This window comes from Anolis carolinensis, chromosome 2, assembly GCF_035594765.1.
Source record: "Anolis carolinensis isolate JA03-04 chromosome 2, rAnoCar3.1.pri, whole genome shotgun sequence".
NCBI classification, from domain to species: domain Eukaryota; kingdom Metazoa; phylum Chordata; class Lepidosauria; order Squamata; family Dactyloidae; genus Anolis; species Anolis carolinensis.
The window spans coordinates 34,279,826-34,288,360 of NC_085842.1; the positions used below are offsets into that span (position 1 = coordinate 34,279,826).

General features: G+C 43.4%; 1 protein-coding gene across 4 annotated transcripts in view; it reads right to left on the reverse strand.

Annotated features, from left to right (window-relative positions):
* Window positions 1–8,219, reverse strand: part of LOC103281301 (uncharacterized) — a 34,318-nt gene extending 26,099 nt beyond the window's left edge. The window contains exons 1-2 of one of the 4 annotated variants that reach the window (XM_062973765.1): window positions 8,095–8,219; window positions 1,778–1,911 (exon numbers count right to left, since the gene is read on the reverse strand). The gene's annotated coding sequence lies outside the window, so the exon portion shown is untranslated. Of the gene's footprint in view, window positions 1–1,259; window positions 1,754–1,777; window positions 2,193–6,200; window positions 6,262–8,094 lie in introns of those variants that run through there. The other 3 variants (XM_062973766.1, XM_062973767.1, XM_062973764.1) reach the window with 3 other exon arrangements.
* Window positions 8,220–8,535: the final 316 nt, after the last annotated feature.

Here is an 8,535-nt window from a genome sequence, read left to right on the forward strand (position 1 = left end):
TTTTGCTTTGACTGCCATGGCTGCATTCAATCAAATGCCGTAATCTACAAATCTCAAAAAAATGTTGTCACAGCTTTTAAAAATTGAAAAATGAGTTCTAGGTGGCAACACATTGCTTGCTAAGAGTAGAACATTACCAGTATATTCAAAACTGTCAAAATATATCAAATCACTTTTATGTAGGGCTTGGAAAATGGCATTTTATAGCCAAAGAACGTATATTCTCATCATGTTCTTTTTCCCAACTCTCATAAAATTTGTTCAAATGGATTTGGTACCTTTTGGAATTAAGCTCCACATCCTGGAAGAGTTATCATGGGGAAAAGGTGTCTCCACTGAAGTGTTATTTCCATTCACCTTTCGGAAATAAGCTCCGCATTTGTTTTTGCTATGCTAGACTAATACAGGGCTCTGCTCCTCAACATTTATATTTCCTGCCATATATAGAGGCAGTTCCCAAGTTAGAAGCATCTAACTCCTAAATGACTCCTAGTTAAGAACGAGGGTGAGACAATAGGAAGTGAGAGAACTCTATCCCTCAGAAGGGAAATTCACCACTGAAAGAGTGATCATGGGGAAAAGGTGTCTCCACTAAAGCATTCCCACCAATCCTTGTTTCCAAAACAAACATTAAATCCAATGATCACAGAGACAGAGAGGTGAAACAAATGCCACAGGCATGTTAGCCACTTTGAGTCCCCTTTGGGGAGATAAAGCAGAATATAAATAAATAATAATAACAACCCATTCCTATGCTATCCAAAGCCTATATGTGTGTGTGTGTGTGTATATATACATACACACACATATATATAGCTGGAGTTTCACTTTAATAATGTGTTCCAACTAACAAATTTAGCTTAAGAACAAACCTATAGAACCTATCTCATTTGTAAATTGTGGATTGCCTGTATGACTAGTGATATTTTGGCAACACAAAGAAAACATACATCTCAAACTGAATAGCAAAGAAACTTAAATGCCATCAGCACACACACAAAGTAGCTAAATCAGTGGCTCTCAACCTGTGGGTCCCCAGATGTTTTGGCCTTCAACTCCCAGAAATCCCAACAGGTGATAAGCTGGCTGGGATTTCTGGGAGTTGTAGGCCAAAATACCTGGGGACCCACAGGTTGAGAACCACTGATCTAAAAGCTCAACTCAATAGCTGCCTACACTTCAAGTCTTAAAGTGTTAAAAAAACAAAGGAATTATAATTGTACACTAATTTTCTAGAAATGAATGCTAACATAACTTACTTTCGAAGGAACACGCTTGCAGCAACCTTCCCTGGCTGAAGTCAACCTTAATTTAGAGGAATACCAACTGCACACAGTCAAGGTGAACACATGTTGGATTAATGTAAGCCTGTGATTGCATTACTAAAGATTATCTCTTCTGCTGAATGAGAAATCCGCCCACTGCGGAGTCAGCCTTCGGTGCCTCTACACCAGGCATGGGCAAACGTGGGCCCTCCAGGTGTTTTGGACTCCAACTCCCACAATTCCTAACCGCCTCAGGCTCCTTCCTTTTCCCCCTCAGACGCTTAAGCTTGGAGTTGGAGTCCAAAACACCTGGAAGGCCCAAGTTTGCTCTACACTGGCGAATTAACGCAGTTTGGCACTACTTTAACCGCCATGGCTCAAAGCTAACTCCTGGGAGTCGTAGTTGGGTGAGGAACCAGCAAAGAAAAGGCCTTGTAAAGCTACAACTTCCATGGGCTCACAGCCACGCTTTCATAGAAGCCTCCTATCCGCCATTAAACTTCTGAACTTACCTCTGCCCGGCTTTCTCACTTCCGCTCCTGCTCCTTCTCTATTGGTTTTTCCGTCGGCGGCTAGAGTGCCCCTCCCATCTCACTTCCGGCTTGGGCGCCCTCTGGCGGCTGGAGTGAGCTTTTCTCGGCTGCTTCTGGAAAGAGGAAGGGAAAGTGAGAGCAGCATCTCTAGAAATCCACAAGCATGTGGACAATTTCAACAGAAAGGAGGAAACCATGAATACGAACAAAATCTGGCTACCAGTTCTATAAAAAAAATCTAAAATCAGGACAGTAAATAAAGAACAACACTCAGAAAACAGAGGAATTCCAGACATGAAACAATCAGGGCCAGTTAACATCTCCCAACAAAGGATTCCCCTGGCAGGAAGCAGCCAGGCTTTGAAGCTGCAAGGCTGTTCAGTGCTAACCAAGGAGGCCAGTTGCAACATTCACACTTGCCTCAAACAGGCAAGAGTTCTTTCTCCCACCCTGGACACTCCACAGATATATAAACCCCAACTGCCTAGATTCCAACAGACCACACAACCGCTGAGGATGCCTGCCATAGATGTGGGCAAAATGTCAGGAGATAATGCTTCTGGAATATGGTCATATAGCCCAGAAAACGCACCACAACACAACTCTAGAATCAATGCAGTTAATTGGCAACACTTTGCCATGGCTCAAGGCTATGGAGTTACAGGAGTTGTAGTTATTATTTATTTATTTATTTCTATCCTGCATTTCTCCCAGATTGGGACTCAAAGGGGCAAACAACATGTCAACAAAAAACATTACAAACATAAAAAATAAACATAGTCATCAAACCACAATATCTGATTAAAAGTTATAAAGCCCGCAACAACATAATCAATACCTAACCCAACATAATTTGGGTTCCTACCGGCTGGTAGGTATTGTGGGAGTTGGAGTCCAAAACACCTGGAGGGCCCAAGTTTGCCCATGCCTAGTGTAGATGCACCCAGTGTTGTCAAGTGGCCCTTATTTGAAAATATTCCTTATCAGGACAGGATGTCTTCAGTTTAAGGGTTAGACAGCTTTTCCTTTTATGCAAGGTAAACAAGATGCCAAAAAAAAAAAGTCGCAATATTTTGGGATGTAGGCAGTCATGATTATGATTATATTTATTTATTTATCTCCTGCTTTTCTCTTTTGATTGCGAATGGGATAGAATTGATAGTTTGGTAAAGCATCAGCACTTTTTGACAGCGAATAATAATAAGTTTTTATTTCTTGCCCGCCTCTCCTCACAGCTCAAGGCAGGTTACAACATTACTAAAACATAAACACATAATCATTTTAAATCACTCTGTAATATGCACATATTAAAACATACCTCCATTAAATACATATCAAAATAACAAAACAAAAACAAGGCATACAGTGGAGTTTAAATTCACCATTAAAACCGTCTGGGTAAGCCTGCCGGAAGAGATAAGTCTTCACTTGTATCTTAAATTCTGACAGCTGATCCAGACGTCAGACCTCTACCGGCAGGTTGTTTCACCAACCAGATCCTCCGGTTGGTAGTTGCCAATGGGGTTTTGGCTAGTTGGAGTAACTGCCCCCCCAGAGGACCTCAGGGTGAATTGTACAGGAAAAGACAATCCTGAAGGTAACCTGGATCCAAACCATGTAGGCTTTAAAGGTCAAAACCAACACTTTGTACTTTGCCCAGAACCTAATTGGCAGCCAGTGGAGTGACTTTAGGATTGGTATAATATGCTCACTTCTACCGGTAGATATTCCCATAACCAGTCCAGCTGCCGTATTTTGAACCAGCTGGAGTTTCTGAACTTGGTACAATGCAGAGCATGTTGCAGAAGTCCAACCTTGAGGTTACCACGCATGCATTACCATCTTGAGGAAGTGGCGCAGCTGGCAGACCAGCCAAAGCTGATAGTAAGCACTCCTGATCGTTTTTCTATCTGGGCTGACATTTGGAGAGATGGAACCAGCAGCATTTCCAAGCTGCAAACATAGTCTTTTGGGGGGAATGTAACCCCATCCAAGACTAGTTGACACACCTCCACCCCCAGATTAGGACCCTCTGTTTTGTCTGGATTCAGTTTCCATTTGTTTTTACTCATCCAGCCCATTACCTCTTCCAGACATTCATTCAGAGGAGACACGCTATCCTTAGCTGAGGTTGTTTTGGAAGGCATGGAGAAATATATTTTGGTGTCATCAGCATACTGATAACACCCTGCCCCATGCCTATGGATGATCTTTCCCAGCGGTTTCATGGAAATATTAAAAAGCATTGGGGAGAGAATGGCACCTTTTGGAATGCCACATAGCAGCTCCTTATTTGAGGAGCAGCTATCTCCAAGCACCACCATCTGGAATCTGCCTGAGAAGTACGACTGGAACAGTGCCTCCTATTTCCAGCCGCTCCAGGCGTTCCAGAAGGATACCATGGTTGGTGGTATCAAAGGTCTCTGAGGGGTCTAGCACCAACAAAGACACACACTCCTTGTCAGTATTGAGACAGAGATCATTCACTTAGGCGACCATAGCAGAGGCAACTTCGTATCTTGCTCTGAAGCCAGTTTAAATTGGGCCAAGGAAGTGTGTGTCGTCCAAGACTGCCTGGAGTGGGAGAGCAACTGCCTTCTGAATCACCTTGCCCAAAAAAGGGAGATTAGACACTAGTCTGTAGTTATAAAGGTCCAGGAGATCCATGAAGGGCTTTTTCAGCAGTGTTTTTTTTTTTTCCATGTCAGGAGCAACCTGAGTCGCTTCTGGTGTGAGAGAATTGGTCGACTGCAAGGATGTTTTGATGTTTTTATCATCCTTGTGGGAGGCTTTTCTCATGTCCTCGCATGGAGCTGGAGCTGATAGAGGGAGCTCATCCGCGCTCTCCCCGGGTGGGATTCAAACCTGGTAGCCTTCAGGTCAGCAACCCAACCTTCAAGTCACAAGGCTTTAATCCACTACTCCACTGAGGGCTCCAGCAGTGGTCTAACTACTGCTTCTTTTCAGCAAGATGGAAAATTCCCCTCCCTGAGAGATGTATTAATAATTTGTTGTATTTGAGAATGAATTACATCTTCTCCCTGGATGACCAGCCAAGAGGGACAGGGATCAAGAAAGCAGGTTGTCCTCCTTAATAAAAACATTCAAAAATGTGTAACAAAACAACAGCTGTATGTTTTACAAATAACATTATGTTTGCATAAGATAACATATCTCATCCTTTACAATTAATGTGCACATTGTTTTTTACAAACTGTATATAGAGAGGGCTAAAGACCTTGTAAAACTACAACTCCCAGGATTCTATAGTATGTGTAACCATGGCACTTGAATAGGTGTCAAACTGCATTCGTTGCATTATCTGGGTGGAGGCCACCAGGGGGTGCCTGAGAGAGAATGTCCCATTTGTGGGTGGAGAGTTGAAGGAGGAAAACCATTTCCCCCATTTTTGCCGGTCATCCCCCCTCTCCCCTTCCCATATTATAAACTGGGGCTGTTTCCATGATGGGGGCATGGGTGGGGTAATAACAGGAAAACAGAGGTTATAGTTTTCCTCCTTCAACCTACCCTCCACCTCCATAAATGGGACAATCTTTCTCTCTCGAATGCCCCGTGGTGGCCTCCACCTGGATAATGGAACAGTACCCTATATGGGCAAACTTTGGCCCTCCAGGTGTTTTGGACTTCAACTTCCACAATTCCTAACAGCCTACCAAAGTTTGCCCATATAGTACAGATGCACGATATAGATTCACCCTTAGATACTAAAGTTGTATAGTTTCTGATCTCTCCGGCCTTTGCACCTTCCTCTGCTTCACAGGTGGACCAGATGGACAGATCCAAAAACTTGAACCCCTCTTGGGGTAGCTAGGATTGCTTTTTCATCCACTTTGGATGGAATGGCTAAATTTTCCTTCCCATCAGGGAACGGAGTTACAACGTCACACTCTCCCTCTCCAGCAAAAACAAATCTGCCCAGCCTAATTTGCATAATAGGTAAATCAATGGAAATTGTGCAAATCAAGTGTACCTTCTTGGCAGTGTGCCTCATTTACATAAATTTCTTGCAAATTTTTCCTCCCAGTCCACAACAAGAGTGATGAGCAATAAAGAAAAATACTCCTCAGGAATATATTTTCCCCTCTGAATCCCTTCTTTTAAAGACCATATCAATGGAAACTCTGGACCCCAAAACCCACAGAAAGGAGAGGTGCCACTAAAGGGTCCCATCAGCTGACATCCAGAAACACTCTTTCTTCCAGAAACACAATTGCACAAGCACTTCTTGGAGGGAACAGGGCTAATATCATTATTCCACCAGGCAGCTGGCATAATTAATCATCTGGAGACCATACTTCCTAGCCAACAGTGAACCTTCCCACCCAACAATGAATTAATCCCTAGATAGCTGGAAAGGTCATCGAGTCACCCAACTCCCTACCTTTGTTTCTCCTTGGAAACCCATCAAGGTGTTTTGGCACCCATTGTTTCCTCAGCCCAGACTCATTGTGACATCCTGGAGGCCATCACTCCTTTCCTCTTGCACCCAAAGAAGGCAGAGATAAATACCTGCTATAAGCTTCAACCTAAGCAATGGCTGCTTATTAAATTTCGCACTAGACAAGGAAACCAATCACCTGCAGCAGTGGACAGCGTGCCTCCACTAATCAGCACACGGATCAAATCAGCTCCCATTGGTTGAACAGTTGTCAAGCCTCCATCAATGTCCCTGCTTTATGTCTGATTTGATACTGCATTTTCTCTGACAACCACTTTTGACCGAAGTGATTAAAGCCTCTGATTATTGCCTTCAATCTGCTCATGTCTGATTTCATCCTTTGGAGCCTAGGCACGTCAGGCCCCCGAACCCATGGTTCTTGCGGAGCTGAAATCACAGCTCCGTAATGAGGATGACCTGTTAAAAGACTGCATAACATCATCGTATTTATAATTTGTTGAGGCACCAGCACTCTGGGGCAAAGGAGGTGAAAGACCCTGCAAAACTACAACTCCCATAATCGCATAGCATTGAAACATGGCAGTTAAAGTGGTGTCAAACTGCATTAGTGTAGATGCATCGAGAGGATGCATCGAGAGGTAGAAGGCTGGGAGATGGATTGATTAGTAGTCTGTGTTGCCTTTGTATGGGCAAAATTAGACCCGATATTAAACAGGGAATGTCAAATGAAGCAATTGCCATATTGTATGTCAATGGATTGCTTGCTTGGATTGCTAACAGTGAGAGCTCACCCCACTCCCCGGATTTGAACTGCTGACCTTTCAGTCAGCAAGTTTAGCAGCTCAACGTTTAATCTGCTGCACCACCGGGGGCTCCTGAAACAAATATAATGATCTCTGAAAGAACGAATAGTAGTTTTAAAGTGATACAGACTTCATGATGTCTACCAACTCTTCAAAATGTGTTGTATTTCAGTTCCAAAGTATTTGTCTACTTTGAACAATCTACAGAAAGCCAGAAAAATCAAAGGAATGCGCAGTTTCTGAGGCAATTACCGAGAACCTTTTGCCCTTTATCTTCTTTTGATCAAGACCTATGTTCTACAAAGAAAGCCAATTAAATTTCACTTATGTCTGCAAACAGAACATGAATTACACAAGAAAAAAATGTCATTTATTAAAGCAAAAGAATAGTAAGGGAAGTACCTATAATAATCTTAGATGGCAGTTGATAGTCCAGTGGTGGGACTAGTTTACACATCCAAACTGCCCTAATGTCACTCATTTGTTTCTTATTTCTCCTAATAGCAGTTGGCATTTCAATATATTCCCTTATTACCGTATCACAGTGGTTCTCAACCTGTGGGTCCCCAGGTGTTTTGGCCCACAACTCCCAGAAATCCCAGCCAGTTTACCAGCTGTTAGGATTTCTGGGAGTTGAAGGCCAAAACATCTGGGGACCCACAGGTTGAGCACCACTGCCGTATCAGGAGAAAAGCAGATGTACACAATTGGCTATTGTGGCTACCCACTGGGAGCAACAGATTAAGTTCCCATTAGAAGCCATCTAAGGCTGGATCTACACTGCTCTATATCCCAGAATCTGATCCCAGATTATCTGATTTGAACTGGATTATAGGAGTCCCCACCGCCATATAATTTGGAATAACAAGATAATCTGGGACCAGATCCTGGGAATATAGGGCAGTGTAGAAGGGTCCTTAAAGAGTCCCAGCCAGCCTGACGTAGCTTGAAGGGAACTATTCAACAGTTAGGGATGGAACAATTGTGGCCTTCCAAATGTTTGGTTCTACACAGACACTATAGCGCAGTTTGAAGACAGCTCAAGGGGTGGGGTGTCTATAAAAAGTACATACCCAATGAAGGGCCGGACTTGCACAATGGCTTAAACTGCCTGCTATAGAAGATCCTGCCGACTGGAAGGCTGGTAGTTCAAGCCCGGGTCAGGGTCAGCTCCCAGCCGTCAGCCCAGCTTCTGCTCACCTAGCAGTTTGAAAACAATAATGTAAATAGTTAAATAGGTACTGCTTTGGCGGGGAGGTAAAAGGCACCCTGAAAAAAACATGACAGCAAAAATCCAACCAGGAAAGGCATCCATGGATGACAGAGTCCTTGGTGTGGAAAATGAAACAACAGCACCTCCCCATGGCCGAGTTGAGCACAGTCGAATACCGGAGATGAAAAGAAGGAAGCCTTGCCTCTGTCTACGTTTGTCTCTGTCAACTGTCTATTGTATAATGGCATTGAATGTTTTCCATATATGTACCTGTAATCCGCTCTGAGTCCCTTCGGGAAGA